The sequence below is a fragment of the Odocoileus virginianus genome, chromosome 24 (assembly GCF_023699985.2).
Source record: "Odocoileus virginianus isolate 20LAN1187 ecotype Illinois chromosome 24, Ovbor_1.2, whole genome shotgun sequence".
In the NCBI taxonomy this organism is placed as follows: Eukaryota; Metazoa; Chordata; class Mammalia; order Artiodactyla; family Cervidae; genus Odocoileus; species Odocoileus virginianus.
The window spans coordinates 20,889,589-20,908,115 of NC_069697.1; the positions used below are offsets into that span (position 1 = coordinate 20,889,589).

An 18,527-nucleotide genomic window follows, 5' to 3' on the forward strand; every position below is an offset into this window, starting at 1 on the left:
AAAATGGAGCCATTTTCAAGACTCCAGACTCCATGACCTTTACCTTTCCTGAGTTCAAAGGGCATATTTGAACACTTGTTAATCAAGGGAGAAGCACCCAAGGAACTACCTGAGGCAAGATTAAAGGAATTGGAGAATCAAGATTAGGAAACCTGACAATCTGAGACCCTTCACACTCTCTAGTCCTCTCAGCAACCCCATCCATGGGAAGTATTTTTTATAAAACTCTCTATCAAATCCTCCTGGGTTGTAACACAAAGTTTTTTGAGGCAGGAACCCACTGTGTCCCCCTTGCCTGACTAAGCAATATAGCTATCCTTTTCTACTTCAGCAAATAAATAAATAAAATAGTGCCATTTTGATACAGACGGGAATGGGGTGTAGAATTCAGAAGCATTTTGCAAACATGTGAATAATGAAATCAGCCATTTAAAGATCTCTTATAAAGCCCTCAAAAAGGAATATATATCTTATAAGAAAATACCAAATTAAATTTAAATTTTTAACTATTTTGTTTTTCTAATTTTATTTTTCTTTCATCCTGAACCCCCCTCCCACCTCCCTCCCCATCCCATCCCTCAGGGTCATCCCAGTGCACCAGCCCTGAACACCTGTCTCATGCATCGATGAGACTGGCGATTTGTTTCACATATGATAATATACATGTTTCAATGCTATATTTTGAAAAAAGAACGTTGATTTTTTTTTCCCTAGACTTCTACTCTGAGAGGTAATATCATGTCAATTTGTTTTATCTAATAACAACATATGAAGTACAAAATTTTAAATATATTTGTGTAGGATATAAGATTACTATAAATAGAAATTTATTATATTTAAATTATTAATGACATCATTCAAGATGCTCCTATTCTTGTTTTTTCTGCACTTGATAAAACAGCCCGAGAGGAATGATAATATATCTTATCATGATTATATATATTTTTCTTTTCCCTTATGTTTCTTATGATTTTTATTTTGTGTGTGTGTGTGTGTTTTGCATCTCAACTTATATATAACTTTATTCTTAGAAGCTTCCCTGTGACTCCCTCTCTTGGGGCCATATGCCCTTCCCCATGTGCCCCCATGGGATCCTAAACTTACCCTACCAAGGCTCTTATCCTGCAATTGCCTGTTTCCTTATCTCTATCCCTGGCCCCATCCCTCACTCCCACCCAATTTTGTTGTCCCCACCCCTGTCCCAACATTCCAGCATAATACAAGTTTCCGAAGAGACAAGCCCCTGACTACCTCATTGACAATTTTATGTCTGGCACATAATGTGTGAACAAAAATTTGTTAAATTAATGAATAAGTTATATTTAAAAATAAGCATACAGAAAGTATTGTTGAAAAGGGAAAGTGTCCTATGCACAGATTTTTGATAAATAATAAAAACAATGGTGTGAATTTTCAGGCACAATCTCATTCTGGGGGCCTGCAGTTTGGTGATTACGACTGTTTAGTTCTAGAAAATCACTGTAGTTCTCTTGCCCTCTTCTTTATTACAGATATGTTCATGGATAGAATTAAAAAGAAAATGGAGCTTGTGTGTTCGTGAATACACATGCCAAAATGAAATTTACAATTCGGCTAAGAACATGGAAACATTCTTGAAGCCCTCAGCAACTTATATCTTATATTCAGGGAGAAAGAAGTTTTTTGGAAAACTTGGAAAAGGCATAAAGTCACAGCTCATAAGCACTTCAGTAAATGGTAATTGTCACTATTATGAATATCAGCAAGTCCCTCACTGCAGCATGTGGCTTTGAGAAGGTAGTTTCAGGTTGGATACAATTTCCAGTTTACAGTTCTCTCCCCTATCTCTCCCACTTAAGAAAGCATATCTTGTGGACCATCAAGATGGTGGAAGAGTAAGATGTGGAGATCACCTTCCTCCCCACAAATACATCAAAAATACATCTTCATGTGAAACAACTCCTACAGAACACCAGGAAAGCACATCCAAAGCAATAAAGCAAGAAATGGATTATTTCATGATTAACCCTAAGTCTTCCTTAACTTATACATAAAATATAAATCATTCACCCACTTGGTATTTTAATTTTAGAAGTAATGATTTATTTGTACTGTGTGGGCACACTAGGCCGTTTCAGTCATGTCCAACTCTTTGTGACCCTATGGATTATAGCCTGCCAGGTTCCTCTGTCCCTGGGATTCTCCAGGCAAGAATACTGGAGTGGGTTGCCATTTCCTCCTCCAGGGGATCTTCCCTACCCAAGGATCGAACCTGCATCTCTTACATCTCCTGTATTGGCAGGCTGGTTCTTTACCACTAGCGCCATGTTGTACTGTAACTCAGAGTTAATCCCATTAATTATGACTTGAGAAACTAAGGTCCAGAACTGTAGCTCATCACATTTTTGACCAGGAACAGCTTAGACAGGGCCAAAGTTTCTATAGTCTGTATATTCCACTCAATTCTACTTCCCAGAGGAAAAAACTCAATTAACACAAAGACTACAAAAACAAAAATTTGAAAATATTAGTTAAATCAAGGATAATAGCAAATGAAAATCATAACCAACTTAAGGCAGAATCTGTGATGCACTGATAACAAAAACCCTTCCCAAATAAATTGGAGAGTCCATCCACCTGCCTGCATGTGTGTGCATGCAAGGGGAGTTTGCAATGTTGAGAAATATTCCACGTGACCAGCCTGTTTTAGTGGAATATGCAATCTATTCTAGAATTCTCTAATGGGATATCTGACAAACCCAATAAAAGTATGAACATCTAATTTTAGACACCTTCAATAAACTCACTTATTTACTATTAGGTAGGCCATAGTATATAATAGTGAAAAGCCAGGAACTCTAGAATAGAAAGGTTTGATTAATTCATTCATTGTTTGATTAATTCATTCAATGCCCATCAGATGAATCTTTTCACACCTTCAGTGGATAACCAGGAACACCCTGAGAAACACTGGAGTAAAAAAATAATCTAATCAAGTATTCATTTTATCAATAGCTTCCAGTATGTGCCTAATACAATTAACTGCTGTGAGAGGGGTATAAAAATATGAACAGGCCCTTATAATCTAGTAAGTGCTCAATAAATATTTAGAAAGATCATGTATTATATATTAAAAGTCAAAGCAACATATATGAGTAGTGTTGTTAGACAAAATGAAACTGCTCTTGTGCAGGGTTGAGAATAAATCCAATGCTGTCAACACTCTGCTCTCAAGATTTGTTTTACTGCATCAAAAACCTGACGACCTGTATCAGCAAGTCACCCACGAACACATGCAAGATAAACTACAATGGAAATAGCATCTTGGAAACCGAGTATGAGTCTGTGATAATAAAATAGGCCCAAAGCCTAGGTTTCCAGTTTATTTGGCAATAAATGTGGCTATACATGAAACATAATTCTATAATATGCTCAAGGCTTGGGAATATGTGCATCAGTTAATGAGTTCCTACAAAACACTACACTAGGAGATTTGATTCAGTCTTTTAAATCTTCTACACCTGCTGCAAAAATAGCTGCTATAAAAGAAAATCAGACACAGTGAATAATTCACAACATGAATGTTCTTGTGCAGGTGGGAGTTAAGTGGTGTTTGCCTTTGTCTCATTTTATATGGCGAAACCTGCAGTAATAACATAGACTGCTTTCTAAAATGGAAAACAGGATTCTAAACCAGCAACAGGGTTGATGTGAACTTGCTGGCTGCCTGGGAGCATTACCAAAAGATTCAGGGGGCTGCCATAGGTTTCCTCTGAATTCGTTACCTTTTGTTTTCTTTTCTCTGTGTAGGCTATAAACAGATTATAAAGTGCATGACACCCCTGAACCTGAGAGAAATACAAGGCAACTTTTAGCATTATCTACCAGAGCATACAAGAGTTTCTTTTTTTTTAACCAAAAACTGCTTAACCTGACCTTGATGCCTATGAAGTGACTTCATCTATTAACTATTTTTCAGAGAACACTGAATTTTGAAGGACCAGGGAACAAAAGTAGGGAACACATGAATGGTTGTATGAATTATGTTTTGCATGTGTGTATATAAAGATGTTTTGAGATTTGGGGGACCATACAGACCTAGAGAGAAAGAGTGCCCCTTTCAGGACTAGCTAAATTCTACATATAACATCTTACCCATAAACACAACTTTCACATGCAAACGAACCAATCCTGAGTCCATATCCTCCAATCAGCTCCTCTATCTAACTCTCACACACCCAGACAATATTTCCTTTCCCCAAAATCATCCCAGGGCCAACTGCAGGGGCTACAACCACCCTGTAGCCACATGTCCCCCAGAATTAGTCAAACTCGCCCATTTCAACGGTTCACTCTGCCTTGTTGTGTCTTTTCTGCTGAAGCCCCAATAAAGGCTCTGGCCTAGGCTTTTCTCTGGCTCCTTTCTGCCTCCTGACAAACCTGGTGCTCCTTATATGGCCCTGTGTGACATGGCATGGCCACTCCTTCCAGGAAATGTAAGTAATAAATTCTTCAGTGGTATCGGCGTCTCCATGTCATCACCCAGTCACCTTAGTGAATTTGTGCTTGTTTTATTTATTTTTTAAAATGTAAATTTATTTATTTTAATTGGAGGCTAATTACAATGTTGTAGTGGTTTTGCCATACATTGACATGAATCCGCCACGGGTGTACATGTGTTCCCCATCCTGAACCCCCCTCCCACCTCCCTCCCCATCCCAGCCCTCAGGGTCATCCCCAAGCACCAGCCCTGAGCACCCTGTCTCATACACCGAACCTGGACTGGCGATCTGTTTCACATATGATCATATACCTGTTTCAATGCCATTCTCCCAAATCATCCCACCCTTGTGCTTGTTTTAGAGCACAAATGAGATAATGAAATTTTGCCATTTTAGAAACATGGAAGTTTGACTTTAAGTCTAGCTCAGAGACAATCTACTTTTACAGAATTATCATGAGTGAGTATAACACACAGCCCACGATGGTAACCAGGCACTCTCTTCCTCTCTGCCTTACTTCCGACGCGGCACAGTGAAGCCTCAGGAAGCACACACTGCTGTTGACTTTCTATCATGACACTATAGCCCTGAAAACGTGTGTGACCTCCTGAAGAAAGCAGGAATGTAGATCTGTAGAGGAAGTGAAAAAGTAGAGCCCTGCTCTCCTGGTTCCCCTAGTGCAGAGTAACAACTTCGATGATGGTGGTAACTGTGAACACTTATTTTTACCGCGTGCCTGATTCTGTGCCCCAGTGTTTTACATGCATTGTCTCATTGAAATCGCACAACAAGACTCTGAGGAAAGTGCTATTATTACCCTGTTTCAGATGTGAGAATTTACAGGTAAAACTCACTGGTCCAGGGTCACATTCCTGGTAACTGGTGACCTGCCACTAAACAGATCAAGTCTAAATCCATAGCCCGTGCTCTAAACTCCCACCCTATGTTGCATCTGCCAAAGCCAGATGAGGCTCCTTCTTCCCCATAATACAGAATCAATAACACAATTCCTTTGCTAATGAAACGTCAGTCTGAAAACCTCAATTCCTAGTTGGCATGTCCAACTGGCTGGTGGATAGTGCCAGGTTGCCTTCCAAACCAAACATATTTTTGATAGATATTCAGAATCAGGGCCAATGTCAGGCAATGTTGTGAAATACGCCAACCTCTTGATTTCTGGTGATTGCTCTTCCTGGAATTCAGTGTTCTCATTGCTGCAGATGACCCTGATGATTCTGCTCCCAACACTGTCTCTTGTGGTCTGTGCCTTGGACCCCAAATCACTTCTTTGTCAGAATTCCCTTTCCTTCTGTTTCTCAAATCCATCAAGGATTCTGGATTCAAGTGGACCAGCTTCTTATTCTACCTGTACTGTTTTAAGCTATATGACCTTGATCCCTGCTTCTCTCATTTGTAAAACTGCCATAGGAGCACAAACTTCTTCAGACTTTTTTATAAGGATAAAAATGACATATTATGATATGTGCTGTGTCAAGACCAATTCTTAACATGTAGTTGGTGCTCATGATAATCTAGTCATAAGGAATAATTCTCCAATTTTCATACATGCCATTTAATATAACACTAAATAAAGAACACTAAATTCTAGAGTCACAAAAGGGTTACCTCTTTACATTATGGACACTTTTCACAAATATGGCTTGATAAAGCAGTCATGCAAGTAAGTACTTGCCTAGCACAACTGCTAGGAATTCAGAAGAAATCCAGGAAGTTTTGATAAAACTAGACAGTAAAATAAATTAAAATTAAGCAATGGCTCTAATAAGAGAAGCAATCTGCTTTACAATGTTGCCACATATTTGCAGTTCTCATGTCAGGAAACTCTAGAGAGTGTTTTTAAATAAGTTCTGCAGAAATGATACAGGGAAAAAGCAGGAAGCCAAGCATCACAAGACTGAAGTCCTCATCTCCGCTCTGCCACTTGTTGGCCATGTAAACTTGGAAACGTCACTTGACCTTTATGGATGTCAGTTTCTTCCTCTGTAAAATGAGTGTTGGATCAGACAGTTCCTGAGGTTTCTGGCTTTTGTACTATTCTATGAGTCAATGAGACTGACTCTACCATTTTCCCTCCCCTCATTCTCCGGAGATACTGTTGCCACAATAGTTGCTGCTGCCCCCAAGCAACATCACGTACAGGAATCCCAGGCACTGTGACCATGAATTCTAATTCCTCTTTGGTCACACCATCGTTGAATGACCTTGGGCAGGGCACCTAACTTCAGCTAACTGCCCCAGATGCCTCATGAGACAAAAACCTCCAGGGATTCATGGGACAAATTTTCAACTTCTTACATCCCACAAGCTGCTCTCCAAATGCCTACACAGGGCTTAACTTGGGACCACCCGTGACAAATCATGAAACTAGGCTTGTTTCCTAAATAATTCTCAGTCATTGTGTGCTCCTATTGATATGGAAGCCTATCTCTGCTATTCAAATCCTGACGATCTTTCAACGGAGGCCAAATTTAAGCGAAAATTTTAAATGCTGAAAAATTTGTCAAATTTGTGACAAACTCTAGGCTGGGAAGGAGAGCAGATATAGTCATAACATCATATAATAGAACCATCATGATTCCAATAGGTTGAAACAAAGAATGGAACCCAAGGAGAATTAATGCAAACTTTCAGTAACTATTTTTGAGTATCTGTGTCTTGTAATAGGATCAGCACTATAATCCCTGCTCTAAATTTAACAGATAAATGGTCCAGCATTTCTGTTAATGATGATGATGGTGATAATGGTAGCTTCCTTTTATTGTGCACATATTACATATTAGGCATTATGCTCAGGGCATTACCTGCCATGCCCATCAGAATGCTTTCATCTATAAGAGTACCTAACCAAAATGTGCTTAAGCTGTAGGGGTTTCCTATCTCATAGCCACTGGTAAAGAGTGGCTGGTTCCAGGGTTGTTTGACTGAGCAGCAAAACATCCTGGAGGATCCATCCTCCAACATTGACATTCTAGGCATGCAGGCAACATCTCTTGTGGTTGCACAACTGAAATGATACCAGATGCCACACACAAATCTCAAAATCTAGAAAAGTACACCTCCTACTTGTCTCTTTTTATTGGTTGGGAAACCCTACCCCAGAAGGTCTGTCCAGATTTCCCCCACATCTCGTTGTCCAGGATCAAATCACTTACAGAAACTTAAACCAATCAGCGTCAAGAGGAATGAGGCTGCCAGTATCATCTTAGACCAGTCACAGCGGTTCAGTTTCCTTCAACACACTGAACACACCCTACTCAAAACGGGGTTCTACAGGTGGAGAAGAGGAGGATAGGCTGGAAAATGGCATCGGGTAGATAAGCAGCAGTGTCTGCTACACATACATTATTATTTTAATAAATCATCCTCTAAGGAGTCATTACTTCATTTTATAGATGAGGAAACTGAAGCTCAGAGAGGCCAAATGAAGTGCCCACAGTCACACAACTCGATGTTGGAAAATCCTATATTCCTAACACCATGTTGATGGTTCTGAAATTTTGTGCATGTAAGAAATATCAGCATAGATTATTAGCAAAAGAGTAGATTACCAGGCACCACACTCAGAGATCCTGATTCCATGAGGGTAGGAGCCCTCATTCTTCATTTTTAGCAAATAATCCTAGGTAACTGGATGGTGATTGTCTATGAACTACATTTCATGGAAGATCACAGGATTAACTATCATTTGGGCAGAAGTCTGATTTCTTTTTTTTAAACTTGATTTTCTGGAAGCCTCAGACCCATTATCTCCAAAGCCACCCTTCTTTCTTATGCACCACCATAGAAATAGCTCACTGAATTTTCTCTATAATCTACCTATATTAACTCTATATAGTTTCTAGGTCTGGCCCCCTAATTTAAAAAGGATACAGATAAAACATCACATGAGGGGAACAAGTTTCAAGAAGACTCAAAATAGATCTTCTAAGTAGCCACTGAAGAATTTAGGAAGATTTGGAGTCGAATATTGTCAACTCTTTGGGGTAGGAAAGTTGGGAAAGTCATCATAAATCTTCAAATATTGACTAGGCTGGCACATATAAAATTTGTGCAGAGGTAGAATCAATGATGAGAAATTATGAGGCTTATTTTTTTTATTTTAAGAAAGAACTATATAATAATTAACATTGTGCAACAATGCAGAGATCTCTCTGTCTCACAAAGTATTCTGAATGCATGTGAGCAGAGGCTGGCAGACCCAGTGTCACCACCAATGTTGTAGAAGAGATTCCTCAACTGAAAGGAAAATTGTGCAGATGACTTCTAAGATATGCTGTAATCTTCCAATCACATCCTCTCCAAACTGATCTGTGTTAGTTTTATACTGTTGTCATTTCTTCTGAATGCCTTGGGATGCAATTTAATTTGTTTTCATTTTATCAATATTAATTTTACTAAGACACTTAATAGATTATTTTGTTAACACTACATATCAATAGTAATATAACACATTAATCTATAAATATATTAATATAATTTTAATTTTTATCTCTAATTTAATTTCTTAATATATAATTTGTTTTAAATGTTAAATTATTCATTTCTTAAAATTTAAATTTCTATTTTCATTTTTAAGTGTCCTGTTTTCCAAAGTTGATGCAACATGTCTGACTCATCTTTGTGTCTTCGTGGCATCTAACTCATTACCATGCTCATCACAAGTACTTAATATATAGTTGGCAAATGAAAAAGGATGGTCTAGAATGATGGGTAAGCACATTCAGATTATAATATTTCATAAGATGAGTAGATAACTTTTAGTACTTCTGTCTTGCTTACTACCATTCTTCCCTCTCTGAGCACTGGGCATGGTGGTCATATTTGCAATATGTAGCCTTCTTTCTGGCCATTAATGATTGAGCCAGAAGTTAACACATGATTCAAGCTGAGACTATAAGACTGGGTAGCTGTATGGATAGCGCGGGAACTCAGAAGAATGGTTTACTGAAAAACAATGAAGTAGATGAGAATATATTCTATAAAGGTATAATAAAAATGCACTTGAATTAATACCACTTTCTATGTAGTTATATTGATGTACAATTTTTAAAAATGTTTTCATTTTTAATTTATTTTGGCCAGATCATGTGGCCTGGGGGATCTCAGTTCCCCGATCAGGGACTGATCCTAGGCCATGGCAGTGAAAGCACTGAATCTTCCCACTTGACCACTAGGGAACTCCCTTGACGTATAATCTGAAATGAAATTAGGTTCATTTGTTTCTGTTTATACTCAAGTTTAATGTTTGCCTTTTTTTCCCCTTTGGAATTAATTTTACTTTGCAAATATGTGTAATTTTTACATGATTCAAAAGTCAAAACTATAAAAAGATAAACTCAGAAATCTTATTTCCATCCCTATCCTTCCTACTCATTGCTTGTAACCTCCCTGTTGTTGTTGTGTTAGTTGCTAAGCTGTGTCTGACCTTGTGTGAACCCATGAACTGTATAACCTACCAGGCTCCTCTGTCCATGGGATTTCCCAGGCAAGAATACTGGAGTTGCTTGCCATTTCCTTCTCCAAGGGATCTTCCTGACCCAGGGATAGAACCCGTGTTTCCGGCATTGCCGGAGGGTTCTTTACCCGCTGAGCCGCAAGGGAAGACCCAGAGTCCTCCTGGGTGGCTATTTTATGAGCTTGTAGATTATCCTTAATATATATTTTTTGCAAATATAAAAAATGTTTTCCCTTTTATATTATTGTTATGTATTTTGAAATTTCAGAAAGTTTATGTTTTGACTGCAGTGCTTACCTTTATATTAATATTTCATTTTTTTAAAACAAAAGGTCATGATTCCCTTTTTCCTTGCATGGATTTCTAAATTGTTTTAGACTTTTAACTGACATCTTTTGACTCCCACATATGTTGGGCATTACCTGCATGCCTACCAATGGTCTTATTTTACTTTCCCTTTCTCTTCTCCAGTGTTTTTAGAATCAGAATGTTTAATTAAATTAACATCAGAATGTTTAATATTTACACGCTATTCTTCCACTTTCCCCCCATTTGTACTTAAGTCTTAGACCTGTGTTTAAGTTTAATCAGTGCTTTTGTTTCTGTTTCCCTAGTCAGGATACAGGATACAGGTCATTATCCAGGAGATTTCTTAGGATGGGATCATAATCATATATATTCTGATTTCTTGCATCTTTAAAACTATCTGCCTACAGTCTTGATATTTAAAGGACTTCCAGGCTAGATAACACAGCCTTGTTTTTAAAAGGGGAAATGGAAACAATTTGAGTAACCAACAACCAAGGATTATATAAATAGATTATGCTCAGTTAAATAATGGAATCCTGGCCTACACAGCCATTTTGTATGCTACAACCACTGTGGAAAAATATAAAATTATATATTAAACCTAGCATGATCCTTGGTGGTCCATTGGCTAAGACTCTGCACTCTCAACGCAGGGGACCCGGGTTCATTCCCTGGTCAAGGAAAGAGATCCCACATGCCTCAACTAAGACCTGGTGTGGTCAAATAAATACATACATAAACAAGTACATAATAAAGTATCAGGATGCTACAACTGTGTGTGCATGTATGTTTAGCAAAAAGCAGGTTGTGATACACCCAAAAGTTAGGAGTAATTTCTTCTGATGAATAAGATATTAAGAACGATTTTTAAAAACTAGGCAAAGAGCTGAAAGTTCAAGGTTTATTTTTAACGTGTTGGTTTTAATCAATATCACAAGACACAGCATGCCAAAGAGAGAGCAGGATGATCTAATTAGCGAGCTCGGGACAGCCTAGGCTGGTTTTGGTGCCCTTCTGTGCTAGGTACTCAATCAATGTTTGCTGGTGATGAAGAAACTAAAATTAGTCACTCCCAGACAGAGTCATTTTAAGCAATAGCATTAACTTTTTTGAATCCATCTCCTGTCTTCCAGGGTTGTGCTGAAGATGAAATGAAGTAGTATATATATAAAACTGCAAGTCTTGGGGCTGGCATATAGTAAGTATACCTATCACTTCATCGAAGAGGGGAAGATAAGATTAGTAGCACCTAGCTCCAGATAACTAACAGTGATATATTCAGCTTTATTTATTTTGAAGAATAGATAAAAAATATGAGCAGAGAGCCAGTAAAAAGAGCCTCAGGCAGCCTGTAAAGGTGTTATAGAGAAACACAAGGGGGAGAAGAGAGTAGGCATACAGGGAGGAAAACCAAGACAGAAGAGGTTTAGAGATCATCAGAATCTATAGTTGTTAGGGCTGCCACTTGCCTATGAGTAAGAGTGGAGGAAATCTAGGCCCCTAAATTGTGACTGTGCTGTTATAATAAAATAAATAGGGTATCCATCTGTTTCTTTCATTGTTGCTGTCTAGTCACTAAGTCATGACCGACTCTTTTGTGATCCCATGGACTTTAGCCTGAGAGGCTCCTCTGTCCATAGGATTCCCAGGCAAGAATACTAGAGTGGGTTGCCATTTCCTTCTCTGGGGATCTTCCTTACCCAGGGATTGACCTGAGTCTCCTGCATTGGTAGGCAGATTCTTTACCACTGAGCCACCAGGGAAGCTGCACCTGCTTCTTTAAGTAACTGTTAAAGGATACTAAATTCATCACTGGTCTAATCATAGCTGTCCCCCCAAAAGGGCTGACCACAGATGCACCCCAGGAGTAACTGAATAAGAATCTGAATGTGGAATGTCAGGCCTAGAAAGTTTTAAAAGCATCTTGTTAAGTAATTTTGACGACTGGCCAGGTTTACAAACTGCTGGCCTGTACAAGGGACCACCACCTCTCCATCTACAAAGACAGTCCCAGAGCAATCACTCCCCGAGCCCCCTTCTCTCATGAGAGTCTCTGTGGCGATGAACAGTATGTGCGCCCCTCCCGGTACCTCACCCTCCCTGAGGGTGACCTCAGTGAAAGCGGCGGTCACTTAATTCTCCCCAACAGCGACGGCCTTATGTTTCTTCCGTTCCATGACCAAAGACAGGGCTTAGAGGGGGACTTCCCTCGTGGTCCAGTGGCTAAGACTCCGCACTCCCAATGCAGGGGGTCTGGGTTCGATCCCTTGTCAGGGAGCTAGATCCCACATGTGGCAGCCAAGTGTTCTCACACCACAGCTAAATCTTCAGCATGCCGCAACTAAGACCTGGTGCAGCCAAAGAAATAAATAATACATTTTCAAAAATTTTTTTAAAAAGGACTCACAGAAAACCTACCCCTTGATCTTAAATTCACGTTAAAATATCAACCAAAAGTCTGATTCTCCCTGAGGATGGAGCCTGATGAGTAGAGAAGACAAAAAGCATAACTTCACGTGGGGAAAGAGAATGGAAGCCTGAAGCATCTCAAAGACATTTGTTTCTGTTCCTTCAGCTCTTTCTGTTTGGTTCAAGTCAGTTGGGAAAATCAGAAATGAGTACAAATTCTACTTGATCTGCTGATTATTTTAAAAGTTTTGCCTCTTTTAGGTCCCCAAATTCTAGAAGAGTCAAAATAAGATAATCATTGGACAGTGAGGTAATATTGTACTTGAACTGCTGAGAAACCAATCAGTACTCCTTGCTGAGTTAATGTGTCATCCAATTTTCAGTGTTACCTTGTACTGATTTAATCTGCTAAATATCATATTAAATAAGGGCATGCAAAGATACAGATTAGAATGGGAGCATTCTTAAAAATATTCACATTATAAAATGTAAGAGAAAATATTTTAGGCCACAAGTCTTAGCACATTCCAGTATTTCCCGTTATATCTGCCATTACATCACTGGGGTACCCACTTTCTTGCAGTGCCAAACAACTCTCCTTGTCCATATACTCCAGACATTTTCATCCTTCCTGTCTTGGCTTATCCTATTCCTAAGGACCTTTTCTTAGGAATAATTTTCTGGGGACCTTTTCCAAAGAAAGGGTTTTCAGTTACTTGACTCTAAAGTAATATTCAAGTTCCCCAATTGCAATGTAAAAACCTGGTTTTCATTATTTTCAGCCCAAACTACAACTCTACTTATAAAACTAATAAAATAAGAAAAATCACTTTCAAATTTTCTCTGACAATCTTCCAGAAACTTTTGTTGACAGACTAAACTGCTTAGATAATCAGTTCTATTTATAAGCATTGTCAATTAAACAGTCGATTTCAAACTGCATTTATAAATGCAATATACTCAAACTAATTTTTACGTGCCTCCAATATCTTACAGGACTGATTTATGACCATAACAAATGAAAGCTTCTCTAGCATTTAAAGCTCTCTTGTTGCAACTCTAATCAAACAAACCTAAAAACAAAATAAAATGAGTTCTCAAATATTCCAATCCAGTTCTGCTTACAAACTCAATCAACATCTTATACACCTTTCAACTTAGAATCTCAAGGTTAAAATGTTACCCATTTTATATTGAAATCACAAAGACAGGCTTTCAGGATCCAAGAATGCTACATTCTCTTGAAATAGCAAACATACTAGCCCTTTTTAGCAAAGTTTAATTTGGGTAGATGGAATTCAGCAACCCCTAGTCTAGTCTGGATTCAACTAATCTCTTTACTGCCTGATTGAATTCTGCATTCTTCTCATATTCTTTTTGTTGAGCTCTGTCCACAAAAGCCCCCATCTGTCTAAAAACCACCAGCCTTCCTTTATTTAGTCCAGAACTTAACTGAATTATAGCTTTTCCTTATGGTTGATGTGCTAAACCCTAAAAATCTCTTAGAAATGCACATAAACTAAGTTGGATGGAAATCACATCACTGCCTTCATCCTTGTCACCACACACACATTGGTTTAGATTATTCAAGAAGCACAGTGAGGCAATAGGTGATTAAGCAATGAGTTTCAATGTCTTTTAAAGAATTTTTTTTTTGTTGATATTTGTCTAGAATGCTCTGTGGAAAGAACAGAGATCTTTTTTGTAAGAAGTTTTTGAAAGGCTTGTCTCCAAGGCAGTTACAAACTGAAGACATTGCTAGGAGAAATTCTGTTGTGTGAAGACGGTTAGAGCTGGAAGGCATTTGATGACATATTTGGTCCAGCCCCCTGTTACACAAAGAGAACTGAGCTCCAGAGAAAGGGGACAAGAAAGTGGGGGAGGGCTCCTTGACTGAATAACCTCTATGTTTCAGGCACTGTCCAAGTGAACCTTCAATTAAGATGCACACAGTGGCACTTGAGAGTCCTTTCCCACTCTCCATCCCCCTCAGACATGCTGTAGATGTTCCCATGTTCCTCCGTTCACCCATCTCCTTATCTTGCGTCAATGTGGCCTCCCCTTCCATTAAGTCAACAGCAGTAATTAGCATTTCACTATTTCAAATTTCTAACCCAGCCTTGCATGTACCCCAATACCCTGTAAACAGAAGTCAAATTTTGAAGGAAAAGGAGAAGAATAAGAAGAGACTCTCTTGCCAGAAATTTAGAGAAGAGGAAGGAGTGAAATTGGACAGAAGCTGGGGTAGGGATGCAGGGTCATGGGAAGGATAGGGAACTAAGAGAGGAGAGTGTGTTCACAGGGAAAAAGAAGGGGGTGAAGATCCATGGCGGAGAGGGAATGGTTGATAGAGCAGGGCCCTAGGGAAGCAGCGGTGGGGTGGGGGACACAGGTAGAAGTCATTTGAACGAAGGAGAGATGCTTCATTCTCCAAAACAGGAGGAAAGAAAGTAGAGCTGGAATGTAATACTGCTGAGGCTGTTGACAAGAAAACAGTTCAGACACTTCTCTGGTGTCCAGTGGCCAAGACTCCATGCTCCCAATACAGGGGACCTGGGTTCAATATCTGGTCGGGGAACTAGATCTCCCATGAGACAACTAAAAATCCCACATGCCACAACTAAGACAGGTACAGCCAAGAAACACACAAACAAAAAATAAAAATATAAATAAGTAAACAGCTCAGATAATCACCCTAGGGTCAGGCCTAGGTGAGACGGCGCATGTAGACTGGGTGAGCATGATGGTCTGTGTGCTGAACCCCTTCATGAACTATCTTAACAGGGTGAGGGAATGAATGAGCTAGAAGCACATCGGCACTTGAGGTTTTGAGGCAGGGTCCTTCTGAGTGATGACACGGCAGGTTAGGGGTGCTGAAGGACCGACATGGTGAAGTAGAGGCCACGGAAAAAGCACAGAAACCATGACTCTGACCCCCCGCTGCAGGGGTCCTTCCTTACCTCACACTCTCCTACGTGAGCTGCTGAAATCGTGGAAAGGACAACACATTGGATTCATCAGTAGTGACAGTGGCAGTCAATGAACCTGAAAGGGATAAAGATTCTACTCAGTGCGTATAAAATGCTCATGTTCCTGTGCCCTTTCTTCAAATCTCGTCAAGATGACTCCAAGCAGCAGGCCTGGGAGGCCACCCTGGAAATCTTCAAGGTACTCGCAGCTTCTCTATCTGCAACAGACCACAATGCAGATGAGAGCAACCTTTCGGTTCCTTGGCTGTTCCCCCTGTAATTTAGAAGTCCAGACAGTTACTCAGGAAAACAGGAAGAAAAACTCAGGGGCCCACTTAAAATCGAGTTCAGTGTGGGGTCTCCAACTTCCTGGAGAAAGCTGAGCCAAGCTGCTAGCTAAAACCTGCCATTTTGAAACCGGTTCACCCGGTTCACCCACTCCTGTCTGGACTCAGAGAGGAAGTCTTTTTCCCATTTAGGAGTTTTCCTTTAGCTCCTTATTCCAAAGTCCATAAAGGAAGACAGCAGAAAAGACTGGCCTGAGCTCAAGAAGCAGAGATGAAAACCAGACCTTTATTCTTTTTTAAGAGTGATGGCCAGAGATGGCTTTCTATTTTATATCAGAAATGTCTGTTGTTTCCACGGCAATGACAATGATGAGTGTGGCTAGGGATCCCAGCGGACCTGGCTGGGTGATTCTGGAAATCTCCACAGGTTTAAAAGTGTCAGAGCTGAAGCCAAGACCTTCCTCCCCTGTGCTCCTCTGTCTCCTTGACGCACAAACAACTCATGCACACAATACCCCTCTGAGCTCTGAAGGTGTTAGGAAAACCCTCTTTGCATCATTTTGCCCTGTGATGAAGAATTAAATAACATATTTTGGCAAGGATGTTTCTAAACATCTGTCCACTCCAGAAATATTTTTTTGCTCTCAGCAACCCTACCGAGGCTGAACCAGGATGCCTATAAAAAGCCTTCTGTGTCCCCCTTAGTAAATCCTCAGGAAGGATGGAATAAGAGGGGGTCAGAGACTCAGAGCCTGTGCCAGATGCTGAGGCTGCCGGCCTGGCTGGGTGCACTGGTGGCAGCGCGGAGCGCCCGTCACCCCACTCCTCCTGCTGGCGTGGTCTCTGCCCACACTCCTTAAGGGAATTGGCTGGGCTCCTGGCTTGTCTCGCCTGTGTGTCTGCTAGTCATCTCACAAAGTGTGGGATTACTTCCATGCCCAGTTTCCCAGATGCTCACAAGCACGGAGCCAAGGATCAGCTGATACAGAAGGGCGGACCGAACCGAGACGCCCTCTTGACAAGACTCAGCCACACTTGGGCTGTAATTCCTGCCGCCGGACGCACCTGTCAGGTAAAACCCAGTGAGCCATTCAGGAAGAACCCTGTGCCTCCTGTTTGGAGCTGATCCTAGAAACAAGGACTTTCCAGAGATGTTACCAAGCGTGAAGGTGGAGAGAAAAACCCTGGGGCCCTTGGTCCCCTGCAACACCTACCCTATTTGCACAGACACAAGAAGTCAGGAGGGAAGAGGGGTTTGCTGCCTCCCCTCATAACTTCTCCTCCACGAGTGTATTTTCCCCAGACTTCAAGGGCCCCCATCTTCACAGCTTGGAACTCCAGAGGAGCTGGCCTCCTTGTAAAACTTTCCACCCCAAAGTCAATGCTGGTGAAAGACATTCTCTGAGCTGAATGGTATCCACCTCTTGGTTGATGACCAGCATTTGCAAACCAAAAGGACCTGCAGGGTGGGGGCACTTATTGTCCCTGGGCACAGAAATACAGTTTCTTAGGACCACCTTCACGACTCAAGTGCTCAGAGACCAATGCGTTATCAGAGACTCCTCCAACAGCTCTGCCCTCAGAAGTTAATTCCAGAAGAATTTAAAAAACAATTCCTTCCCACCTTGTCCAGGGCTTCCCAGGTGGCTCAGAATCTGCCCGCAATGCAGGAGACCTGGGTTTGATCCCTGTGTTGGGAGGATCCCCTGGAGAAAGGTATGGCAACCCTCTCCAGTATTCTTGCCTGGAGAAATCCCATGGACAGAGGAGCCTGCCTGCAGTCCCAAAGAGTTGGAGTCCCAAAGAGTTGGACATGACTGAGTAACACTTTCTTTTCTTTCTTGTCCAAGGAATTCAGGACTCAGTATCCAAAGAAGACTATGGAAATGGGAAATGATGAAATCCTAGGCTTAGGGATAGTCAGGAGTATTAGAGAAAGGAGGGGCCAAGAGGGAGATCATTTCAAGGCAGCAGAGAAGAAACCAAGAGCATTGATTGAGGCAGGGAGGAAAACAGAAAATGAAGGATAGCTGTTTTGAGGGGTCCAGGGAGGAAATTTGTCTCCCTGGCACAGGTATGTGTGTAAGAGCTAGAGAGAAATATACAGAGTAAGAGTGCTGAAATTTTTTACTGAATACTCCTTTGGAAGACAGGAAAAGATATTGCACCCATAATTATGCCATTCTCTTTATAAAGATGAGGTTGAAGAGAGAAACTGGCTCCTTGGATCAAGACATTTCTTTATTATAGAGCACATCTATAGGTAAGAGAAGCCACATAGTGTGGCTTCAATCAGCACTGACTTGGGAGTCTTCTTGTCTGTGTAGTATTTATGAACCAAATCTGGACTTTGGGGATGTGGGCACTGCCACTTACTGAACATCGGATCACTGGACTGGGAATTTTGTATTTGAGGCCTTTGAGCTCCAGACCCGTATAAGCAGCTGCCCATGCAACACCCTCACTTGGATGTCTAAAAGGCATACTAAACTTCTGCTCTTTCCCCCAAACTCCTGTTGCACCCACAGTCTTCCCAGTGCCAGCTGATGGCAGTTCCATCCTTTCAGGTTCTCAAGTCAAAAGCCCTGAAGTCATA

The 18,527-nt window shown here is 40.6% G+C and overlaps 1 long non-coding RNA gene across 1 annotated transcript in view; it reads right to left on the bottom strand.

Annotated features, from left to right (window-relative positions):
• Positions 1-8,105: 8,105 nt before the first annotated feature.
• The window catches only part of LOC110126631 (uncharacterized), a 275,536-nt gene continuing 265,114 nt past the window's right edge, over positions 8,106-18,527 (bottom strand). Inside the window, exons 5-6 of the long non-coding RNA XR_011483198.1 lie at positions 15,636-15,720; positions 8,106-8,849 (exon numbers count right to left, since the gene is read on the bottom strand). This is a non-coding gene — a long non-coding RNA (uncharacterized lncRNA). The remainder of the gene's footprint in view (positions 8,850-15,635; positions 15,721-18,527) is intronic.